Raw genomic sequence first — 26,613 nt, 5'->3', positions numbered from 1 at the left:
GGAAGCATTGAACTTGCCTCCTCTTTTCTAAATATTATGAAAATTTAAGTTAAAATTTAGATGTTTAATGTTCCCCCAAAATGTCTGATACAAGATCAACCTCCTTTCAAGATTGGATAAATCTGGAGAATTCTTGTTGACTTTATGTATGTTTTCTTTTGAAAATGTTTTTTTCATGTCCTTTGCCCACTTTTTAATGGGGTTGTTTGTTTTTAGCTTGTTAATTTGTTTAAGTTCTTTATAGATTCTGGCTATTAGACCTTTTTTGGATGCATAGTTTGAGAATATTTTCTCCCATTCTATAGGTTGTCTGTTAACTCTGTTGATAGTTTCTTTTGCTGGGCAGAAGCTCTTTAGTTTAATTAGATCCCATTTGTCAATTTTTGATGAAATAATCTCTACACCAAATCCCCATTACATGCAGTTTACTTATATAACAAACCTGAACATGTACCCCATGAATAAATATTTTTTTTTAATTGGAGGATTTTTTAAACAAATGATGTTGCTCAAAATTTGCATTGTTTCAGAGATTCCCTGGTTTTACATACATGTCACATTTGATTCATCATTCTTCTAATGTGGAATCTTTAGAGTGTTTTTGGGGTTTCTGTGACCATATATTGTAATTTTTGTTACATTTAATTACTTAGGTTAGATTTCTAGACATGTAATAAGTGGAATGTCTTAACTAATTTCTAACTGTGATTTGTTTTCCAGAAATATTATATTAATTAACATTTCTGTCAATCTATCAATGCCAATTTCAGCTATCATTGTGCATTATTATATTTAAGAAATTTATCAGTTTGAAAGGTATGAAAATATTTTCTTCCTTTCTTCCTTCTTCTTTTTCTCTCTATTTCTTCCTTCTATTTTTCTTTTTTTTATGATTAGTAAACTTGAGTGGATCATCACAACATTTTCAGACATTTATTTACACGATTCTGTGTATTTATTACTCATTGTTTCTGTGCTCTATATAGTTTGTATGCATTTATTTTAATTTTTATTGTTTTATTATTCATTTATGATTCCTCTATATCTAAGATGCATGAGTTTATGATGTATTTATTGCACTTACTTTTACAGTTCCTCTTGTCTTTTAACCCTTTTATGTATGATTTTTGAAAGTTTAAAATTTTCACAGAGTTAAAAATATAGATTTTCCATTTTAATGTTGGACACATTACATACCTATTGAGCAATGTAGTATCTTATTGTACCTAAAAAATTAAGATGAGACAAATATTTAATAAAAGATAAAATACCTACTTAGAAAAATGTAGGCAGCAGTGAGTCCACATAATAAATTAGGATTTTGATCTCTTTGTTCCAAATGAAGAAAGAATGCAAATTTAAAACAACTGAACAATTTTGAGTAACGGGATTATAAGGAATCAGAATGTACACTGGATATGAAGTAAAATAGTTAGACAGCCCCATCTTGTGACCCAAGCAAAGGGACCTCATCTTGAATTACGGCTTTAGAGATCCCAGCCTTGACCCATTTGCCAAGCAGCCATTCGCACTGAGGGGATATGCCTGCATGCAGCTTGCATCCTCTTCCAGAATATGATCTTGGACCTTGGAATTCCCCATCCAACGGGCCAGACCTTCTCCTTGGCCCTCCGTCTTCTTTTCCTGAGAGCCTCATTTGTGCACACCCTCAAGCAAAGAAATTATGAAAGAGGATGACGATGGAGGGTGTAGGCCTTTTAAAGGTTGTAGATAAAGTCTGGCTACGTGGATTTTATTATCTAAACTTATGGTCCAGACACCAGTCAAAGAACAAAAGGAATCAAGTGTAAGAAGCATGGAATGGGCAGATTGTGAACTGGTGCAAACCATTTTCTGGGTGGACTTGAACAAATTCAATTGTCACTCTTTTCTTGTTTGTAGTCTTCAGAATGTGCTGGGAATGTAACATTCTGAGATAGAGTGAAACTAGCCAGAAAAGCCTGGGCCTTGTTCCTGCCCAGCCTAGAAGAAGGTGTCCTACAATATTTTACTCAGTTATTCAAGTTTGCCCCTGGTATAAAAACCCACGACAGCCTGCTTTCTGGGGCCCCTCAGCTGCGGTGCAATTATGACACATGCAGACAAAACTATCTACCCTGCGTGGCTGTCCTGAACTTTGCAGATTAGCTTGTCATGAATTCTTGTTTTCTGTTGTCCCTTGCTCCCTATTTGTAAGTAACAAGTATGCTTCATGTAGCTTGTGTGACTCTTCTGTCTCGTAGGACTTGTGCAAGCAGTAGAAATTGCAGTCTAAGATGCAGTGGGCTGAAGTGGTAACCAGTGTACACTGAATTTGCTTCACAACTGGGAACCTTCCCTCATACTTTGTCAAGTCTTAAAAATAATAGCAGTGGCTTGCACCTAACTTCTAGATTTTCTATGCCTTTATCTGGAATCTGAATAGAAAAGTCTTACACCTCTGGATCACAGTATCTTCTCTTGAAAAACTGATGGGGTTTAATTTGTGCTAGTATTCTTTGCTTACTTCTGGTTTCTCCTAGTGAATTAAGGTTCTTAAAAGAGAAAATAAAAATGAACAAATATATATATAGTAATTGACTTTTTCACCTTAAAGGGATTTATATACTTTAATAATGTGTTGAGGAATTTTATACTAATTAATTTTCCCCTTTTGTGCAGAAAATTGATTTGTATAAACCCACTGAATGAAGCATTGTGTGTGTGTGCGTGTGTGTGTGTTTGTGTCAGCAAGGACAGCCGCTAAATTTCAACGTTTTGATTTTGTTATGTAGTCTCTGAATATGGCATTCCTTGCAGTGGAAAAATTGCCTCTGGTATATCTAGGTTTCTTGCATAATCCCATCTGTCCTTTCCAAAGAAAAACAGCATAAATCCACAGTCTATTGTCTGTTTTCTAGATTTATTTTTAATGCCCAAGATGGTTCCTATAATCTGCTTCTTCAATCTTGGTTCTTATTTGTCATTACTGTGGAGGATGAGTTTAATTTTCTCAACATAATTAGGTTAACATTGTAAAAGTTGCTATGTTTGTGTCAACAGAAACTGTTAACTAGAGGACATTTCTTCATACTTTTACACTAGTCCATTAGAAGCATTCCTGTAACAGAAAAAAGAGTAAGCTTCTCTGTGAGTTCAATGTTAATGAATTAACTATGTACATTAAATATGGTGTCTTAAAACAGAAACACACGTAAACCTAAGTTATGTATTAATAGGTTGATGAAAATGTGGCCAGAGGCTCACAGGAACATAACCCTGTATTTTCCCTGGGAGTGATGGTTCCATATTTGCTAATTCAGGGTTTATCTTTTCAAATAAAGTAGAATCTTCTACGTTTAGTAATAAAATATTATCAAATATGCACAGCTAAAACACCACATGTCCCAACTTCTATTGAAGTTGTATTCTAGGTTATATTATTCTTCTAGGTTATATTATATTCTTCTAGGTCATATTATATTCTTCTAGGTTATATTATATTCTTCTATATTCTATTCTATTCTATATTATATTCTTCTAGGTTATATTATATTCTTCTAGGTTATATTATTAAGTTTTAATCATATAATTTAAGTGAAACATTGTGTTACAATTCCAAGAAGCATTTCCTAAAATGAGGGGGCAGCCTTTCTTATAGTTCTTATGCATTGAGCCTAGAGTACATAGATAAAGTTAGAGGGCCAGCAGACCTGTTGTATGATGTGGTGACTTGCAATGCAAACAGTGAGCTGAGGATGGTAGAACAGTAGCTAGGACCCTAGGACCTAATGACACTCCCATAGTTCCTTTCATATCAGCCATGAAATGCTACTATTTCACACTTATATATACAGTAGGCATAATATATATATACACACACACATACATATATATATACACATGTATATATTTCAGAGATATAAGTTTCTATTTTATTTAATTCACTTTTAAAAATCAGCTTTTGTTTAATCATAACTGGTGATATGGCATAGGAATTAGTCTGTGGATAACAAAATATCATTGTCTCTACTTGATCTTATTTTCACACTACTGTTATTATACATCATTTTCAGCAAGACCCTAGCTCCAGTACTCTCATTATATCACTACTCAATATAACTCATACTGAAAGAGGAGGAAGAAACCTGTCAGGCAGGTAGTTAGGATAGGTCCTTGGTAAAACTCCTTCAAACCAAGAACAGCCTGATAATCAAACTTCAGGTCCCAGGTAAGAAAGACCCTGCATCCTTGAATGGAAACACTTACTCTATGAACCCAGATGAACAAATTCCACCCCTTTTTGGACACATTTCTTTCCCCTTGGCATGCCTTAGTCTCTTACTTTTCACTTATTGGTCTTTTACTTTTCACATATTTTACATATGCCTACCTTTCTATAATTGGCTGTGGGCTAAGTCTTCATTAACAGAGTAAATCATCACTTCAGCCCCTGATTGGTCCCAGCCAAGCCTTCACTTCTACCTTCAATTGGTCCCAGGCCAAGCCTTCACTTCTACTTCCAGTTGGTTCTTTACACTATTATACCTAAGTGGTGCCTTCTCCAAGATAGCCTACAGACTGGTCAGCCCATTCCTCCCCTTCCAGTCCATAAAAACCCCAGACTCAGCTTCATAGCTGGCAACCCTCTTTCAGGCCTTCTGTCCACTGTGGAGAGATTTTCTCTTTAGCTTATTAAGCCTTTGTTCCCACCTCACCCTTGTTGTCCACATTCCTTATTCTCAAATAACTCCAGGCAATACCTCAGAAAATGAGGCTGTTTCAATATTGTTCTATAATTTTTTTGAAATAAAGAATTATATGCATCTAGTATGTTTTCATATATTCAGCTTGTCTCTAAATGCCTGAATCAGTATATAATGCTGCTATTTTCAACTGTTTTATGTACTTTTATTGGTGGAAATACATCTTATGTTTTTTTGTACTCCATAATAATAGTAATACATGTGTAGGTGCTGAATAAATACCAGTTGTTATTTAAATTACTAGAGAAAAGTAGTAATTATACATGTTATTTAAATATTTAATTTATATCTAACCCTTTCAAATTGTCACCTAATGTGCCATATATATAATACTTGAATGTCTTTATCTGTTTTTATACAATGATTAACACAGTTGTAAAAACTAAAATTGTAACTGGTTAGGTTTTTCAATCGATAATACTTCAGTGAAATTAATATGCTGTTTATTTTAAATACATATTTTAAGTATTTGTGTATATTATTACTTTTTTGTTATTTGAAATATATATATTTAAAAATATTTGTGAGAATACCCTCCAAGTCTCGATTAATATTGGAATCTACAAACTGTATAACCTTTAACCACTCCTGCCAAAATCAACCAGGTATGATGTAAAATATTGTTCAGATCTATTAACTGACTGAAACAACAAACAGGTCAACCTGTTTTCTTCATCCTTTTTCCAACATTTTTACTTTCTTGTTGTGAGATCATGGCATTGTAATTCTTAACTTTGTATTCAAGTGGAAAATTTTTGCTAAAAAAAGTGCCACAACCTATGCATAAGCTTGATAGAAACATGATTTTGTAGAGTATTAAAGCATGAAAAGCATTTTTCATCAGTTTAGACTTTACTTCTCTCATCTGATTTCAATTCAGCACACATAGGTAGTAAAGTGGAAAAAATTAGTGAATCGAATAAACCTAATTCACAACTACTTTGTACATTTTTTTCGTCAGTAGAATCCAGTCCTTAACTGTATTTATCACATGACCTCAGCTATATAATTTTGTCTTTCATAGGCACTGTGTATCCTTAATCTAGAATTTCAACCAGAGAAATATAATAAAATATAATAAATAAAATATAATAAAATCATTTGTTCGTTGGCACTCTTGCTTAGGAGCCTGCTATTTCTTTATTTTGTCATCATTGTCTAGCAAATTGTTTTATTGGCTCCTCCAAAATTCTTGCCATAAGAAATAAACATTTGGTAAGTTTTATAATTATGTCAAGGATGGGAAATGTAAGTTTTCTTAGAAGGACAATTCTGGCCTGGACTAGCTAAAATATTACACAGAGACCCTTATATAATTCTTTCTCATCGGGAAATGGTAATACTATTCATAAGTGTTAGCAGCATTTTTTATGTTAATTAATTATTCATTTTTATTTCCTTCCAAAAGAAATAAGCATATGATATATAGCTATAACATATTTTGCTTAAATAAATGATTGTATAGCTTTAAAGAGTTTCTCTTTAATTTTACACAAGCTGAGATAAAAAAGTAGACATTTTCTAGAATCACTGAAACAATTATTTTCACAACATGATGTTAGTGAGGAACACAAAAGTGTTGACCATCAAAAAAAATTACATCCCAGTCCAAGATTCACATTGGTAATAAAGTGCTATTTCTTAATAAGCAGATATGTGTAAGGAGATCCCATACTCTTCCTAAATATTTTACTTGATATCTCACATTACAGAAATAGGGATTATGGGTATAGGAGAGAAAGAATAAAGGCATGGCCATGAGGTAGCACTACATATCTTCATTCTTTGAGAAGCTTGTGAATTTTTTTTAACGTTATAAAAATAAAATATTGAAAAAAATGATTGGTCATCCTGGCAGTTGTTTAAAATTGCTCTTCGTGGTTTGTTTTCCTTTAACCAGGTGATGACTGTTTCTCACACCAATTCAGGAATTGTGAGGCTGTGGATTAAAATGTATACACACACATACACCCCACCCCCCACTCCCCGGCATGTACAAATGTGTTGCTTGACTGACTTCTGAAGGTTGCAATTAGGGATTAAGTAAGAGCTCTATGTTCTGTTTGTTTTTTTGTTTGTGGAAGGAAACAGCAGACACTTTTTCTGGAAGGTGATCAATTAGAAATTACATAAATTTAGAAAAAGAGACTGTATCAGCCTAGAACAGCTTTGGACTCTCTCTGCCACCTGCAATAGTACCTGCTTCTTCGTTGCCCCACATTCCAGTCGGTGGGAGTGCCTCGTATCCTACCCATCTAATCATTTATCTGGATTAAACTCAGTTATGATTGTTGAAAGAATTTGTTCCTTTGTAGATTCGACTTTTTTTCTTGATTCCTTAGTTTTCCTCCACATTGGTTTATGTCTTTCCCACAGTGTTTATACATCTCCAATACTAAAGCCAATTATCAAGCGAACAAACTAATTTTCTCTTAGTTCTTCTTTCAATCTCCGTATTTTTCTGTATGCTAATATACATGCCCCTCAAACTCAATAAAACTATATTTATCAAAATTTTCAAAAAGCGGCCGGGCGTTGTGGCTCACGCCTGTAATCCCGGCACTTAGGGAGGTTGAGGCGGGTGGATCATGAGGTCAGGAGTTTCAGACCATTCTGGCCAAGGTGGTGAAACCCCGTCTCTACTAAAAATAAAGAAAATTAGCCAGGCATGGTGGCAGGTGCCTGTAATCCTAGCTACTCAGGAGGCTGAGGCAGGAGAATCGCTTGAACCCAGGAGATGGAGGTTGGAGTGAGCTGAGATCACGCCACTGCACTCCAGCCTGGGCAAGAGAGTGAGAACCTGCCTCAAAAAAAAAAATTTTTTTTTTTTCAAACAGCAACCTCCCTTTTTATGTTGTATATATGGATTAATGGTAAAATTATATATCCCATCCTCAAAGCCAGAATGGTAAAGGTTTTTCTAGTTAATGTTATGAATCCTCTTCCATAGTCAAGTTCCATGTTTTTTTTGTTTGTTTGTTTGTTCGTTTGCATATTTGCAACTAATCTAAAAAAAAAAAAAACCTGGTATGCTTTCTTGTTTTGACTACCACTAAAGCTTATTACCTCAAATTTACTCAATTTTCTAGATGAAATTTGAAAGTACAGATAAATATTGAAAAATTAACCTCTGAGAACAGAAGAGATAGTTGACATAGAGGAAAAGGTGATGATTTTAATTTAACAGACATTTCCAATGTGAGACTGAATGTTGGAAACATGTGGTCATATAACTTATTCCCTCCAAAACATCTTAGTATAGTAGCTCCATTTTTTAGAAAATTTTGCCGATGGAGATATAGTCATTTCTGCTATAATATAGTACATGCTTTCTTACAAATCGCTATGTAATTGTATTATGTAAATTCAAATAATAGAAGCCACAGGGCTTACAAAAAGTTGGAAGTAAGGGCACAACACTCCAAAGCTTTGTTAGGGACATATTTAAAAATAATAATGAAGACAGTAGCACAGGATTACATATGTCAAATGGTAAGAAAGGCATCAACACTACAAGAAATATGTCACATTATCTCAGAAAAGACCTGAAGTTTCCTTGTAGAAGCGGATATTGAAATGGTTGCAGCTTTTGATTTACTGTGAAATGGTGGGTGGAAGGTTATATGCAATTTGATGGAAAGTTATATGCCAAACATGGAAAATATGTTTCATAAGACAGGTGGTAAACTCAAGTACTTGGTAGTGTTTGAAGGGTGTTTTGCATATTTGTCCAGATTTGATTCATGAAATGTTGTGTGTTCACCTAGTGTTTTTGCAGACAAATTTGTTCATAAATAGTTAGAAAATTGAGAGCTGTTTTAGTGGGCAATGAGAATGAATCGAGACTGATCTCACTTTTAAGCATCTTGCCAGTTAAAAGAAATTAGGAAAAGTAGATAGACATGAGTAAAGCAAGAAATAGGAGCCTAAGAAGATATGACAGATTTTTTTTAATCCTTAGAAAGAAGGAAAATCAAATATAACAATGATGCCTTCTCTCATGCTGCATATGGATTATTTTATAGTTTGCATTTTAATAAGCTGTAATGGGAGCTGTGACCTCAGGAGAAACTAACATTATACTTAAGGCAAGAATTTGCAAACATTTAATTAAATATAAAAGCATCCAGGGCATAGCTTTTAGAAGGAAGGGAAGACTAGTTTATGGAAGCAGAAGAACAAAGCAGTCAAGAAGATGAGAATATGGGAGAGGAAAAGTAAATACATGTAACATTTCTTAAGTTAATAAGCTGGTTTAACAGAAATATATATATTAGATTGCAGAGCAGTCTCAAATTATATATAATAGATTGCATGGCAGAGCAATCTATTAATAGGGATTCTGATGGAATTAATTCTAGATAGCTCTTGCTCTAATGGAGGCAGTGGTGGCCACCTGTGATCTATGGTAATCTGCTTTTAAGATAATATTTGTGCATCTGGGTTGGTTATTTTTTAAATTAGTTCTTCACTGTTTTAGAATTTATGAGTACAGTATACGGGTGTGTTTTTATGTGAGTGCTTATTTATGGAGCCATGAATTAGTACGCTTCTGAGAAACCATCGTATTCCATTAACCACATTACCTAAATATAATCACCATTTAATTAATGGGAAATTAAGAACTCATGTCAGACCCTTGAAAATTAAGAACTCACCTTCCATGAGTGAGAAGTAAGACAGTGTTTGAGTATTCTCCACATTCCTTCTGGTATCTTTACAAAGTGATGTATGTATCCACTATTTGATGGAGTCCAAATATTGGTGTCCTGTAGTAGCAATTTCCTGACTTTCTGTTTATCAATTAATGTATCCGTTTGTAACTCCTGAACCTAGTGGATCATATTAATTACTTTTGTAATCCTAAGACTAAAGTGCTAACAGCTACTATATATAGATGCTTAGAAAATATATACGGAATTAACAAACCTAGGAATATGATACTGGAGTCTATCAATGGTATATCTTGGCCATATAGCAGATAACATTTCTAGGGGCATGATGTTGAAAAGTATGATTTGCCAATTTTGTCCAAGATCTGAAAGTAAAGGTCTACCTGGCATACCAGGAAATACCAGAAAACAATCTGAGGAGAATCTGCCACATGACGGCTACCGTACCTGGAAGTACGTTTCAGTTAGGAACTCCTTAAGCATGGACAAATGTGGCACCAACATAATAAAGGATAAGAACTTAAAAAATTAGGAGATACCTGCAAGTCACTATAATGAGAGCTATATATAGCTTACTATATATCATGTTACTAATCAGAGTAGTTACAGCTACGTTCAAAAAACAAATACTGGAAGATGAGGTCACTAGCCATCTCTCTCATTCCAGAGCTGGATAGAAAATAAAAAGAATGGAATTCAAATTCAGAACACTTTTAAGAAACTGAGACAAGAACTTATGGCCCTATCCTTTGGCATTTATGACTAAAAACACACAAAATGCTCCTTCAGGGAAGAGATTTTCCCTCAACTCTCCAAATACTTCAGTTAGGCCAGTACACCCTAGAGAATAAGCTGAGAAATGCTTAACAAGATCTTGACTCACATACTGTGTTATATAAAGGCTACCATAAATGCCGTGTTTTGACATGTTTAAAAACTTGAGTGTTTCCTTACTATTACTATAATGGTTAGGGAGCCAAAGTCTATTTTGAAAAAGATTTTTTACGATGAAAGCTTTTGTAAATCTTGAAAGATAATTTTATAAGTAACATCAGCAACACTAAAGGCTTTTTGATTTCTTAAAATATGTAATTCCTTTCGTTTCACATAAAGGAGCTAAAACTGATTGACAAGTGCTTTTGTTTTGCTTGCTTGTTTGCTTTGAGGAGACCAAATCAATGGACTGTGACTTAGTCAAGATTTTTGGTGGCCTAATGAGGCATGTCTTTTTATTTCTTTTTTCTCATAAATGCAAAATTAGTTCCCAGCTGCTTATCTTTAAAAGCTTAAGTTAAATTTATCTGGAGGAGCACCCTTGTGCAGTAATGGTTACATAAAATGCTCATCTTCCTATTGTTGAACCTTAAAATAATTTAATAATAAGTCTATGGCAAGTGTGCCGGGTTTGTGTGTTTTGTGTGGATGGGTGATGGTGGTGATGAGGGAGGAGGTTGCTAAGTGAAGCCTCCCCCTGACTAAGCAGGAGCCAGAAACCTTCTGTGAGAGAATGGATGAACACCACTGCTCACTAAAAATCAAATTTAGGGAAACTGGCTAAGATGGAATTGAGTGATACTGACAAAGTTCCTGCAGGAATAAAAAGTCTTTGAAATAAAATTACCTTTAAAGAAGAAATAAATGGATAAGTGACATGCCCTGATCACTGAGTAGATAAGGTATAATATATTTTCCAAGTTTGTGAGGTAGTGACCCTAACTGGTGTCAAAAACCAAAATTGCAACAAATTGTGTTTAAAGATCTAATTGGCTTTTATTAGTGATTCATGATTCGGGCATCATCCCATCTATGAAATAGAAAGGAGTTTCATTGAGCTGAGCTGACTTTGTAGGCAGAAAAGTGCTGAAGAAAACAGAAATAAGTAACGAAAAGTGAATTGGCCATTTTAAAGTTATTTTCCTATAGAGTTAAGGCAGGCGGAACTTCTTTCTCATGCTGGCTCAAGTTAACTGGGCCCCTTTAGATCAGTTGCTATGAATCTCCTGTTTTTTGGAAAACTGGTCTGTTTCAAAGCTCAGTTTGATTACGTGGCACCTAGCACAAATGACTTTCTTCTGGTTTAGTTTCATCTGTTAGGGCCTAGTTCACAAAAATGGCCTCCCATAAATTTTATTTAAAACTGGTTAATTACCCTAACCAGTTCACCTGGTAACATATTTGTAACATGAGAAAGAAGATTTGAGTAAACCAAAAAATTATAAACTTAGAAACTCTCACCGGTTTAGCACGGGGCTTTCCCTTACTACATCCTTGGGGAGTGGAATGGCTCTTCCTTAAAGGATCACTAGAATTGTAGCAGTACTGGCTCTCATGAAGGTTAAGGCAACATTGAGGTGGGACTTTCTATTCACTACAGCTGCCAAGGTTTTGGTGTTTTCTGAGATTCATGAATATGTGGTTTACTGTCTGTCATTAATTTTGCAAAGTTCTTGGCCATTATTACTTCAAATATGTTTTCTCCATCCTCTCTTCTTCTGATATTTAAATTATGCATACACTTACATCTTTTGATATTGTCTTAGAGTTTTTGAATGGTCCTTTTTTTATCTTTTATTATCATCACATTTCAGTTTGTAAAGTTTCTAATGACCTATACTCAAGCTCACTAATTTTTTCCTTGGTTTGTTAGGTCTATTGATGAAACAGTTGAAGGAATTTTGGACTTGCAGTGTATTTTTTAAACTTCTAGCATTTCCTGTTTATCCTTTGTTAATCTTTTCAGGTATCTGCTTCAATTAATAATCTTTTCTTATCAGTGGTCCAACTTTTCATGTTCACCCTTAACATCAATCATAGTGATTTTAAATTCTCTGTCTGATAACTCTAACTTCTGTACCATATTCGAGTCTGATTCTGGTGCTTCCTTTGTATCTTCATACCATGATTTTTCTTGCATTCTGATAAGCCTTGTTGTGTCTGGAATTGGTTCCTTCCGGTGGGTTCTTGGTCTCGCTGACTTCAAGAATGAAGCTGTGGACCCTCGCGGTGAGTGTTACAGTTCTTAAAGATGGTGTGTCTGGGGTTTGTTCCATCAGATGTTCAGATGTGTCCGGAGTTTCTTCCTTCCAGTGGGTTCATGGTCTTGCTGACTTCAAGAGTGAAGCTGCAGACCTTCGCGCTGAGTGTTACAGCTCTTAAAGGTAGTGTGCACCCAAAGAGTGAGCAGTAGCAAGATTTATTGCGAAGAGCGAAAGAACAAAGCTTCCACAGTGTGGAACGGGACCCAAGCGGGTTGACTCTGCTGACTGGGGTGGCCAGCTTTTATTCCCTTATTTGGCCCCCATCCACATCCTGCTGATTGGTCCATTTTACAGAGTGCTGATTGTTCCGTTTTTACAGAGTGCTAATTGGTGCGTTTAAAAACCTTTAGCTAGACACAGAGCGCAGATTGGTGCATTTTTACAGAGTACTGATTGGTGCCTTTACAAACCTTTAGCTAGACACAGAGTGCTGACTGGTGTATTTACAATCCTTTAGCTAGACAGAAAAGTTCTGCAAGTCCCTACCTACCCAGAAGTCCAGTCAGCTTCACCTCTCATTGTAATCCACACTCAGGCTCCAGAAAATCATCAACATTTCTATTTAAATACTTCTCCCAGTTCATGCCCCCAGTGGTTTTTCCTGCAGGTAGGCAGTGCTTGGTTGCCTGTCTCTCCAGATTGCAGAGTAGTGGTTTATGCTACAACTGAAGGCCACTGATGAATGAAAGAAAAGTTGTTGGTTTTTAGCTTGCCTACTTTATTTTTTTTGTCTTAAGGATGAGAGTAAGAACCTCCAAGCTCCCTATATGACAGAGTGAAATTGAAAATAGCTCTTGTGATTTATCTGTTAACTACTATGGCTGCTATATTGGCTAAGAGTCTGTAATGGCAGTTGTGGTAATCTGAAGCCCAAAGGGTCAAGTGTCTAAGTTTTTCTAAATACAGTGATACAGAAACCTTACTAGCAAGATACTAGTAAGTGCATGAAAACTCATAAATATGTAAGGGATAGATTGGACTTCCTAGAACTATCAGTGTTTATTTTTTCCCCTCACTGTTTGAAATTCATTAGTGATAGAATTGGTGTATATTTCATTTGTCCTCAAAAGTATAAATCACGAGTCATGTGATTTAAAAATTTTTTTTTTTTTTGATTTCTAAAGAGCATATCTAACTAGTCAGTACAAGTAGTTAGGGCCTATAAATGTTTAAAGAAGTATGAAGGAAAATTATTTTATAAATATAAAATGAAAGATTTGTTAGCATTTTACTCTAAGAGAGAAGCATAGCACTAATTGAAAATAGGGCCAAGGTCACAATATTCTTTGACTTCTCTATGTAGCCTAGCATGGAATCTTACATAGAAGCTACCGAGATAACCCAGATAATGCTCCAGTAGCAAATAATCTCCAAATCTCAGTGGCTGGAACAAGAAAGATTTTTTTTGGTGCTACATTTTTATTCACAATTTTGGCACTCTATTTGCTTCTTGCCAGCTGCTTTCAGGAACGCAGGCAGCCAGAGAGCCACAATTTGGGATCTATCAGTCTTCATGTTAGAAGAAATGAAAAGTGATTAACACAATGTTGAATATTAAAATTTCTTCCCAGAAGTGATACACTTTATGTCTGCTCACATTTCATTATCCTGAAGGAGAAAAACTTTAAAGACTATCTCATATCCTATAACGCATATATAATATATTCATATGGAAATACATAAGCAGAAAAGAGTTTCAGTAGAATATCTGACTAAAAAATGTTTATTCAAATTTTTTTATCCTATGTGATATGTATATAGACCAGAAAACTTGGCAAGTTTATTTCCAGAAATGTCTGAATATCTATGTGACAAATGAAGCAAAGTAAGAAACTAACATGTCTGTTCACCTCCAGCATCTCTTCCCACCAACTGTGATAGGTAATTCATCACAGTATGACCTTCCATCACTGTTACTACTGTGACACAAGACTTATCATTAGTTTATAGCTTTTAAGTAACTTTCCAAAATTTACATAGCATTTAAGAAAAGGAGACACAATGAGAATCCAGAATCCTCTTTTTCAAATACCACATGCTTTCGTTTATAAGTGGGAGTTAAACAACAAGAACACCCGGACACAAGAGGGGAACATTTTTTTTTATTTGCTTTTATTTATTTTTTATTTGTTTGTTTATTTATTTTTTTTAGCACCTACCAATGGTGCTAAAATATGATGGGATATATATTCCTAAAGCAATTAAGTATTATTTAGATTTTTTAATCTTCTTTTTTGTCATTCAGTCGGGAATACAGGAAGACCTGGTATATAATAAATATGCTTTCTTTTTCAAAACAAGGGTGGTATTACAGAATATTGAAGATTATCCAATTATATTTCCAAGTTTATGAGATTAGAGAAAATCCTGAAAAGATTTAAGATGTAATTTTTCATACCAAATCCACTACAAGTTAGCTTCAAGTACATGTAGAAAAAAACTGCTTTAGGAAAGAGTCAGGGAAGAATTCTCTAAAGTATTATCTTCCCTATTTTCAAAATAGTTTGACTAATATTTTCAGTACATAAATTATATGTGTATGCATATATATGTGTATGTATAATACAGAGAGTTATTAAAGTTATTGAAATTAAAACCTGTCATTCACTAAAGTTCAACTGTTTTTATAAATTTAATGAATTTGTAGGCTGTTAACAGAGTAAATTTTATTATATACATTGATGCACTATGTTTTAACATTGCAAATCATAGACAAATTGTCTTCAAATAAGTGATTTTTGAAACAAGGAATACTTTCTTCATTATATTACCAAAGGAAGGTTATCCAACTTTTTTTTAACTTTTATTTTAGGTTCAGAGGTACATGTGCAGGTTTGTTATATAGGTCAACTGCATGTCATGGAGTTTGGTGTGCAGGTTATTTTGTAACCTAGGTAATACGCATGGTACCCAAAGGGTGGTTTTTTGATCCTCACCCTCTTCCCACCCTCTACCATCAAGTAGGCCCCGGTGTCCGCAATCCCATTACTGGTATATAAATCATTCTACCATAAAGACACGTTCATGCAAATGTTCATTGTAGCACTATTCACAATAGCAAAGACATAGAATCAACCTAAATGTACATCAGTGGTAGACTGGATATAGAAAATGTGGTACAGATATACCATGAAATATGCAGCCATAAAGAGAATGAGATCATGTCCTTTGCAGCAACATGGATAGAGCTGGAGGCCATTAACCTAAGCAAACTAACCCAGGAACAGCCAACCAAATACCACATGCTTTCGCTTATAAGTGGGAGTTAAACAAGAACACCCGGACAGAAGAGGGGAATTTTTTTTTTTATTTGATGATGTAAACTAGAAGCACACTCAGTTCTAGATAACTGAATTATTTACACAAACTGATTTAATGAAAACGTAGTTATTCTGCCCAATTTTAGTGGTTGTTCTTTATTCCCAACAGCTCAAGGCCCCTATTCAAAATTTATGCCAAAAAGACTTTGAATGAACCTTAATGTGAGCAAATGTTAAATAAAAAGTCAGCAAAAATTAAAGAAATGCACACATTGAAATATCTGAAATTTGGGAGCAGGATACTCACAGATCTAGATAACACACAAATGTATATTTGGAGAAGTTGATGACTTGTCAACTTGTCACATTTAATTGAGAATTTAAATTGAGAATATGCTAAATAAATTAATAAAAATAAAAATGCAATATCTCTTTCAAAATATTGCATTTAATTTGGAAATACTATTGAAATAGATATGAGAATGCAATTGATCTTACAAGGATAATCACATAAACACATCAATCTGACCTAAACTTTCTGCATTTAATTAAATGATAGGAGCAACAGAATCTATATATTATAGGAGTACAAAATATGATAGGATAAACCACAATAGTGACCATCATTTAGAAAGAAAACATGACATCTACAGAATGAGCACACTTAAAAGCTTGAAAAAAGTGATAACAATTTCTAGAAAATTTTGAAATTATGTGACATTCATTATTTTGAAATGTTTAGTTCCAGATAATTGAGGCGTAAGTGTATTGAGATAATTGTAGATTCACGCAGTTGTAAGAAATAAATACCAAAAGACATCTTTTACCCTTTACCTAGTTTTCCCTAATAGTAACATCTTGCAAAATTTTCATGCCATATCAGAGTCAGGGTATTGATCCTAATGCAATCAAGATACAGAACAATTCCATTAAAATCACTCTTCCTTCCCATTCCTCATTAATCTGTCACCCCCTAATCAGTTCTTATATGATTTTGTCATTTCAAGAAGGTTATACATATATATGGAATTACATATTATATAACCTTTTGGGATTGGTTTTTCTACCTAGTATAGTTCTCTGGAGATCAAAGCCAAGTTTTCTGTATCAACAGTTGGCTCATTTTTATTGGTGAATAATATTCCATGGCATAGATGAACCATAGTTTGTTAAGCCATTTATCAAATAAAGGACATCTGGGTGGTTTCCAGTTTTTGACTATTATGAATAAAGATGCATGTGCGTGCAAGTGACCATTTCTGTACAGGTTTTTGTGGGAACACAGGTTTTATTTGTCATGGATTAATATCCTTGAGTGTAATTACTGGGTCATATGACAATTGCATATTAAGTTTCATAAAATACTGCCAAGATGTTTTCTCTTAGAGATTTGTTTTAGGATTTTCTGTGTACAATTAAGATATTTGCCAAGAGAGAGATTGACTTTTCAGTTAAAATCAATATGGTTTATATTTTGCTCTTGTCTTGTTACACTGCCCAACATTTCCAGTACAATGGTGTATGAGAAACTAGTGAGAAAGGTCATATTTGTCTTGTCCCTTATATTGATCCATGAAAAAAAAAATGATGCTTCATAGCTTTTTTGTAAATACCCATTAAAAATTAAGAATTTTTTGTTTCTCTCACCTCCCCCCATTTTCCAGTATTTTGAGATTTTAAAAATAAGATGGTCACTGTATTTCTCAAATGATTTCTCTGCATCTATTATTATTATTTTTTGAGATGGAGTCTTGCTCTATCGCCCAGGCTGGAGTACAGTGGCACAATCTCTGCTGCAGCTTCTGCCTCCAGTGTTCAGGCAATTCTCCCTCCTCAGCCTCCCAAGTAGCTGGGATTACAGGTATGTGCCACCATCCTCGGATAATTTTTATACTTTTAGTAGAGATGGGATTTCACCAAGTTAGCCAGTCTGGTCTCAAATTCCTGACCTCATGTGATCCACCCACCTCAACCTTCCAAAGTGCTGGGATTACAGGCATGTGCCACCGCGCCCGGCCTCTCTCTGCACCTATTTTAAGAATCAAATTATTTTACACTTAATCTGTTGATGTGATTAATTACATTAATTATCATACATAAACCAATCATGCATGCCTGGATAATGCTAACTTGATAATGGAATATTATTTTTTAAATATTGTTGGATTACATTTGCTAATATCATTTTATAGATTTCTGTCTACATGAGAGATAATGTTCTGTAGTTTTTTCTTGTGTGTGTGTGTGTGTGTGTGTGTGTGTGTGTCTGTGTTTCCTGTGGCAGGCTCATAATTTGGGTAGGGGAGTTGTTCAATTCTCCTTGTCTAGCCTTCGTCTTAGGCAGCACTTGCATCCCCAAACTTCTGTGTGGAACTTTCTCAGCTGTTTGGAGCCTCCTTGTAGGGAAGTCACTGTTTTCCTCCTACTCAACTCAGTGCAAAGCCTATGGCTAGGCATTTCCTGCCTCTCCCCCACCAAGGCAGAGGTGTTCTGCCTTAAGTCAGTGCAGAATCCTTGATGTGAACAGGTTTCCTGTCCCTCCTTCAGCAGCTTGTACCTTGTATCAGAGCAGTGCTTGATATTATATCCCTGTGGCAGTCAGCCATGACCATGAACTTATTCTACAGTGGACAGAGAGTTTTCTCTAGGTTCAGCTCCTCTGCCCTGGGAATCCCTGCATGCCTGCATTATGGAGGGGTTTTCCTCTCAGGCTTCTTCCCCTACCACAAAACTTCCTTGTGAATGCTTGTCAGAGGACTATGATAATGAGTTGTGTAATACTTCCAGACTTCCCTTGTTTTAGAGGCTTCCTGGGATTCTAAACATGATGCTAGCCTACATCTTTAAGAATTGGTTAACATTTCCACTGTTTTTTAACCTGCTTTTACTGTGAACATCTCTTCCTCCTGCAGAACTGCCTTAAGTAAGACAGTTCATTTGTCCTGTCTCTCCACCCTATTTCATAGACTCATTACTCTCACTCTTTGAAGAATATCATTTCACTAGAGGGCCTTGCAATCTCAGTCATCTGGTAGACTTTTAAAAAAATGCCTAGACAACCGAGCTTATTTTTGTTAGAGAGGATGTAATGTTCCCTTGTTGCTTTTGTAACAGTGAAAAAGGAGGCTTAGCATGACTAACTCCATTTTGCTCCTAACGGTCCCTGTCCATGGTGATATCTTTTAGGTTAATTGCTTTTGCTTATCTCTGCAGGTACGCCAGGCTAACAATGGGAGGAAGTTAGTTTATAATTTAACTTTAAAGCAAGAATCATAATAGTCACTTCCCAAAACTAATCCCAGAGGAAATAACAGAGGTATACACACAAGTGGCAATGTTGTGGTAAGGATTTGCAGAGGCGTTGTGACCTGACCAAGGACAGAGAGGTTTCACAGCCTCCTCAGACCCTCACTGGCACCCAGATGACTGTGGTCATTAATCACTCTTTGGTCTCAATCCCTTTCTCTTCCCCCTACCCTGAACATAAAAAAGAGCTTGAAATTTGTACTGACTAAAGATGGTTCTTTAGGACATTAGTCTGCCATCTTTTCGGTTTGCTGGCTTTCAGAAATAAAGTCATTTTCTTTGCTCCAAATCATTCTCTCTTGACTTATTGGCTGTCGTGCGGTGAGCAGACTGAATTGGGACTTGGTTACACTTCCTACATGCTAATAGGAAGTGGAAGGCCAAGTATGCATGCTATGATTTTTATTACGAGTATTTTCAGACACAACGAACAGCATTTCCATAGGAAAGAATATGATTAACCATTTATGTGGGATAGTAAAACATACTCTTGTTTAAAAATTATATATATAGATAGATATTCATTTTTGTATTTTCAGCTTACTGAACAAGCTGGGACTTTCCATGGTCACTAATTGTCAAGTAACAGCTTCAGTGTAAATTCTACAATATTATACTAAATGCAGTAGAGAATAGGCTTCATTGAGGAAGACATAAGAACAGGTTTAGTAGAATTCACTGGCCCTTCATCCTGTCATTGTCCCCGGAGATAATCGTGTGACTAAGACATTCCACTGGCTAGGCCATATGTGCTCACATTTCTGTTGAGCTATTGTTCCCTCCAATTGTCCTTATTTTATTAAAAAATGATGGGAAAGCAGCAATTTAGTGAAAGAATACCAATGCAGTTTAGTTCCAAGCAAATCTAGGTTTGCTATCTTGTAGGAATTCACTAACCACAAATTCCTATTAATTAGCTTTGAAAACATTTCCTCTCCTAATACTACCTATTCTCCCTCTGAACAATAATAGGCAGTCAATAATAAGCCTTCTGTCTTATATAAAGTTAACTACTAACGAGCACATGCATATGTAATTGTAAGTGTAGCCTGTAAACAAATGTTACTTAAAATATAGCAAAAACACACACTCACAAGCACACATACCTGAAAGGCAAATAGGTCAGAAACTCATTTAGGATATTACAAAAACATGAAAGCTTTGGTAACAACCTTAAATAAGATAATTACCTACACCACATAGCTGTAAACGAGATCTTCATGTAAAGAAACTCTGAATTGTATCAAGATAACCCTAGTGGTTCTTTAGCTGCTTAAATGAACTGTTTGGGCAAATTTCTTGCTTTTTATTCTATACCCCTGCTTTATTTCTCCATTACCATGATTTTATAGTGAACATGCCTGCTTGTAAAGTAATTTTAGCAAATGTTTAAAAGTATCTTCCGGGCTGAGTGTATTAAGTTTTATATAAGCTGTGTTTTCAATTTTCTGCTTTATTGCAACTATGTTCATGGACCCTATAGGGCTTATGTAAGCTGCGGGCTACTGCCATCGTCTTTAGAATATCTAGCCAACTGCTTTTATGTCTTTAAGATACTCTAACAGCTAAAATAACATTGGCAATAAGCACATCAGGAAATAAAGATACATTTCAGGAATGGACTTCCCTAAAATTCTGCCAATCTGATGGTTGAATAGGCCCATAAGAGCTTTTGTAGCTTTTGCAGATAATCAAGAATGGAATTTCTTTTCAGATTTTTATTCTCAGAAGGAGGTTATTTTCAGTTAGGAAAGAGAATATGCTCTGATAAGACCATGTGTGTGATGGTTTCAGTGTATCAGTCTTTATGGACGTATTTGGACTTTTTAAATTCATTCTGGAAATAGTGGGAAATGCCTGGTTAATTTGAACCGCTTCTAATTTGGCTGACAGTTTGGATTGATTCCTGCTAGAATTCACATAAAGTCAAAGTAATATGCATATTTTCCATATATTTCCTTCCTTTACCCCCAAACTTTCAAAATCAATAGTATAGGTGCAATTATCAAAATTGTAAGCAATAAAAATACTCTGATTTATAAAAAATGTTTGGAATCTTAAAAGGGTGAACACAATGGAATTATGGAAATATCCTAGGTACCTAATTAAAATTTAAAAGACTGAGTAGGACATTGTAACTTTTTATTATTTTTAATCCTCTACATTTTATGTGCATTTATTTTGCATTTCATGTGTATTTCTGTATATTTAACTCTATAATTGGAATAGAATTACATAGTAAGAACTATATAGTAGGAACTTTCATTACTTACCATTTAGATTTTATCTAGAGCAACCAAAAGTTGGAAGAGCATTTTTATATATGAGAGATCTCCAGATACAGACAACAACTTACTCTAATGTTATTGGCCCTGAGTAGCAAAAACAATGAAATGAACAAATAATTAGCCTGAGAAAAGAAAAGTTCATAAATAACTGGGTATTATGTTGCTCATAATTATGTAGCCATCTGTAATTAAAAATGTATTTTTGAATATTTATAAATCTTAATGTGTAATATTCTAGGTTTAAAATCCTGCTACACTGTAAATATTATTTCTATAATTTGGGGGACCGGGAATGAGCACACATATATTACATAAAATTAATGATATAAGAAAATATAAATTTTTATGCATGGTTAATAAATTAATATTTCTAACATAAATGTTATATACACGGAATACAGTTCTTATTGAAGAATTTCAATATAATTGTTTAATGGTAAAAACTATATGTTGACTAGGCCAAAATACTTATATTAAAATTATTTTCTCATGAATTAAGATAAAGTTAAAAACAACAAAAATGCAAAATATTTTCTAAATGATGTATTTGTATTTAGATCTGTATGCCATGATTTCTCATAATATTTATGGAGGACACAAAATATAAGAGGTCATTAACTCTCAAATCAGATGCTAAAAAATAAATTTTATAACTTTCCAACCAGATGCACTGAAATATAGCATGGAAGATAATTTAAGGAAAGAAAATGATGAAACAAACACAAAAAGAGAGAGAACATTTAGTTTTTGACTTGGTCTTGTTAAGAGAAGAAGGTGTAAATATGGGAACATGGCACAATTTTCCTAACACTTTGATAAATATTACTGCATATTCAAGACAGAATTGCTTCAAATTCAATTCAAATTTTCTCTGGCTATCAGTTTTCTTCAGCCTTAGAAGTGAATAAAGAGAAAGTCAACTTACGACCTTAACCTGTGTGGTTAGTTCTTTAAAGAAATAGATATTGAATAGCTAGTATTTGCCACTCATTGTATTAGCCATTGGAAATACAGCTATGATTACTTAAAGCCTAGGACTTCAACACATTCAAAGTCTAGAACAGAGAATAATAATAATGACAATAACAACACTACAAGGTAACATTTTTGAATGCTAGGGAATATACATGCACATTACATAAATTATATCAGTTATCTATATAATAATCCTCCTGTGCAAAGATGCCATCAGTGTATCTGTTTTACAGGTGAGAACTCATTGTTGAAAGCTAGTAATCTATAGAGCTGAAATGGGTAACTAGGGGCCTTCTTCTCTTAAATTTGTCTCCCTAGAGAATCAGAATAATACACAGAATACCCTAGTTTTCTGAGCTATAATATTTATGTATATTTTACCTGGAAATCTCTTTATGAAATCTCAAAGACCATTCAGTTTCCCCATTTGAAAATGTAAAGTCAGCTTATCTAAATCTCAAGATTTCTTTTTAATCACTGCAATTAAAATAAGGGAGAGTGAACACCACATAAAAACTGGAAACCTTGGCGTAGAAAAAAGACTGAAATTCACCATGTGCAAAGAAAAGTTGAAGACGTGCAAAAAAGTAGGAGAGACACACAAAAGATGAAGGTTTATGGAGAACTTAGTTTAAATTAAGGGAACTAGTAGAGTGACAACAATCTTCTTGAGTGACATTGTCCCGCAGCTTGAACCGGGTATGGGTGGTCTGATTTCACCATGGCCAATATTTTGTTAGAGCATGGTTTTCACCTTCATAATAATCAAAGTATTTATAAGGCTGGGGGTATTGGAAACATCTATGCAGCTTCATACCAATAAGACTACTGGTCTTGTTAGATATGGGAAGCCTCCAGAGACCAGAAGCAAGCTTCATCTAAAAAAAAAAAAAAAGTAATTATGCTGCCTTGAACCTACTGAGCCAGCTGCCAAACTCATTTACAGACAGAGAAAATGACCCTCCAGGAATGCATATTTGTCTATCTTCAGCCCCATGAGCTGCCTGTAATTTCTCAAGCCAGACAGTCTGTTGAAGTGCAGAGATATACAGAAAGATTAGCTCTACTCTTTTAATCTCTTTGGTATTTATCCTCAATATCATTTGTTGTCATGATAATTCATCCAGTTGCTCAAACAAACGTCTAAATCATGCCAATTTTTTTTCATATTCCCCTTACAGAGCTGGTCAGATACTTTCTAAATGCATCAAAGTCTATGATCCTCTGTTACAATTATTTTCGCTTTAGTTCGTATAAATTTACTCCTATATTTGCAATAATACCCTAAATGATCTCCCCCTGCCCTATCTTACTTTTTGCTTACAAATATTTTAAACCAGCACTGCTGTTATAGTTCTAAGATAAAAACATAAGCACTTGATTTGCTTAACTAAATATTGTCATCCCACCACCCATAATGAAAAGGTTTAAATAAAGCCTTGCAAACATTCTGAGGTGAACATATTCTGGCATGATGTGCCTTAATGGGAATAAACAGATAAGGAAAGTAGTTAAGGGGACTGTCAGGGAGGTAATGGGGGCCAGCCCCTTGGTATGGTACGGCCTTGAGATTTACTATGGGTGTTTGAAGCAGAAAAGTGGAATAACAAAATTTGTTTCACAGAGATCATTCTGGCTGCTCTTTTTGCAAATAGAAAATAGTGGACCTGGTGTACAAGTAGAAAAAAAATGAAGAGGCGATTGCAGATAAGGGATCCAGATAAGGGAAGATGGTAGATTGGCCAAAATGATAATACTGGAGCTTAGGAAAGAGATGATTCTCTTCTGATTCTAAATGAATATTAAAAAAATTAAAAGCACAATTTACATCTTTCTTAAGGTCATGAAAAATGTGGAATCCCATATGTCTGTGGTATACATGAATAACAGAATTGAGCAGACTATTTGTCATTATCAATACTGGTGAGAATGGAGCTATGTGGTCAAGTTTGCATTATTAATTTAATGTCTAGAGAATCATTACATAAATAATACATCATCTAAAATTTCTATAGACAATTTTAATTCCCCTTGGTTCTCTTTCTCAGGAACAATGAGTGCATTGATTAACACAGGAATGAAAGAGGAATTGATATCACTCCCAGAATTTCTTATGTAATAAGTTTTAATTCAGATATTGTGGAATAGGTCAGAATACACCATTTGTAATGCCACTTTTCCACTTTAGTAGGATGTATATGGGTGTGTGCCTATGTGTGTAAAAATGCAAAATCAGTCCTACCATGGATTTATGATGTTTTGAATAAAAGAGTCCTCACAAACATCAATGTTTTGAATTGTTCCTTTGCTTGGCACACTTCAGACTTTTTACTCAAGAGTAAAGAAACAGTGAAGTTTCTATTTCACAGTGGGTAAAAGATATGGATTTCCTTTCTAAATAAAGAGTGATAATTATGAAAGGAAGGATTAGAAGAAAGACTAGCAGCATGCATTGAGGCAGGTGCATTCTTAGGCATAATGATCCAGAAAAAAATAAAAATGAAACTTAAGGTTCTGGAGTATGCTTTTTTCCACTAATATTCTAAATGCCCACCTAATTCATGAAATTTTTTAGGGACAAAAAGGAATACATGTATCTCTGGGTGCTGCTGGTCTGGAAAGTCTGAAGATCACCTTTTTGCTCAGCAACAAATGCTCTTTCACGGAGGGAACAGAGAGAAGTGTATTTAAAAATTCAACAAGTGAATTGTCAAGAGATTACAGTTTAATCACCTGGAAGAAAACCTAGATGCATTTCTGGATAGGCAGATAGAGAAGTGGAAAATATATCTTCAGCTCTTCTATCATATACTATAAACTATCAATTTCAGGAACCAGTATCTAGGGAAAGCAAAATCAAACCTTGAAAAAAGCATCACATTATTGAAAAATATTTCTACAATTCAACTTAGGAAAACTTTGGTCATTTCCTGAACCAGTGCAGTTATTACAGAGACACAGACTTAGAAAAAAATATGTACTTATAGGTATAAATAATGAAACATTATTTTAGGAAAAACTAGCTTTTCACTGAAATAGAGTTACCTTTCTATTGACCCTAGCTTGGAAAAAATATGCAACTCACTATAATAAAATAAGTGTTAGTTTATTTGTATTGATATGTATTTCTTTATGGACTTTCACTTGAAAGCTGTTCAACAGTCTGTGTACAGAAATCAAATGCACCATTAATACTCTCTATAATGTATTTGGTAGCAATTTGTTGTTCTTTTTACTAAAGCTTATTCGTAGAAGATGCTTTTAAAATGGATTTTAAAAGTTTAGTTGTACAGAACAAATGTGGTATTATTTTTGCCTCATCAATTCACTAATATTACTATTCACTAGTATTAAATGTTTCAAGTATATATCAAAACTCATGTTTTATTTATAAACTAAAACAAATTGATTAGCTATAATCTTAATCTGCTAATTTTTAATCTGTTAGTTTTATAGTAATTATCCATAACGTCCTCTTTCTAATTTACTTAACCTATATCTATTTCATCATTGTCACTTTGATTACCTAGGTAATGCATATTTTGAGAGAATGAGGTAGATAATTTTGATTCTCCAAGCATTATTATTGTTTTTTGAATTGCCAATCCCAAATGACAAGTTTGGAAAAAGATGCACATTTTTCATTGAATATTTTTATAGTAATAAATCACATAACAGTACTAGCGTTTCAAGTCTGACTCTTCATTGCAGAGTTAGGAGAAATATCAATTCATTTGCATTCTCCAGGATGTCAGAGGATCATATATTACCTTTACTTAATAATTATGGCTGATGTCAGTTTTGTGAGTTGAGACAGAGTAGAACTAGAGGGACAAGGACTCCAGGAGTCTGAACAGGATGGTTGAGTAGTAGAGCACAGGAGTCAAAACAGAAGGCTGGATTAATATAAGGGGAAGGCTAAGTGGAAAAACCAATTGACTTGGATGAAGTGTCCAAATCTCCAAATTTGGTTAAAAGACAAACCTATGCACTTAGTAGTAGAGTTTACTTATAGAGGGCCAAACTGATTTGGGTCCAAGATAATATGACAATGAAAACCCAATGGCTTGATTCTAAGCATGTAAAGAGGACCATATTCCCACAGGGACACCCATGAACCTGAAGTGGAACATAAAATCTGATCAAGAAACACGCAGCCAGTATGTCTTCTCTGTCAGGTACCAAACACAAAACAGGTTTGTTGTACATATGCTAACAAATACACACAGAGTCTGCTGACAAAGACAGAGAGGAAAGATGTATATATAATTAGAAGACACATTATTTAAGTTTTGATAATTAGGTATTAGAGCCTGGCGTGGAAGACC

Source organism: Pan paniscus, chromosome 22, assembly GCF_029289425.2.
Source record: "Pan paniscus chromosome 22, NHGRI_mPanPan1-v2.0_pri, whole genome shotgun sequence".
Taxonomy (NCBI): domain Eukaryota; kingdom Metazoa; phylum Chordata; class Mammalia; order Primates; family Hominidae; genus Pan; species Pan paniscus.
This window is presented reverse-complemented; position numbering follows the sequence as displayed.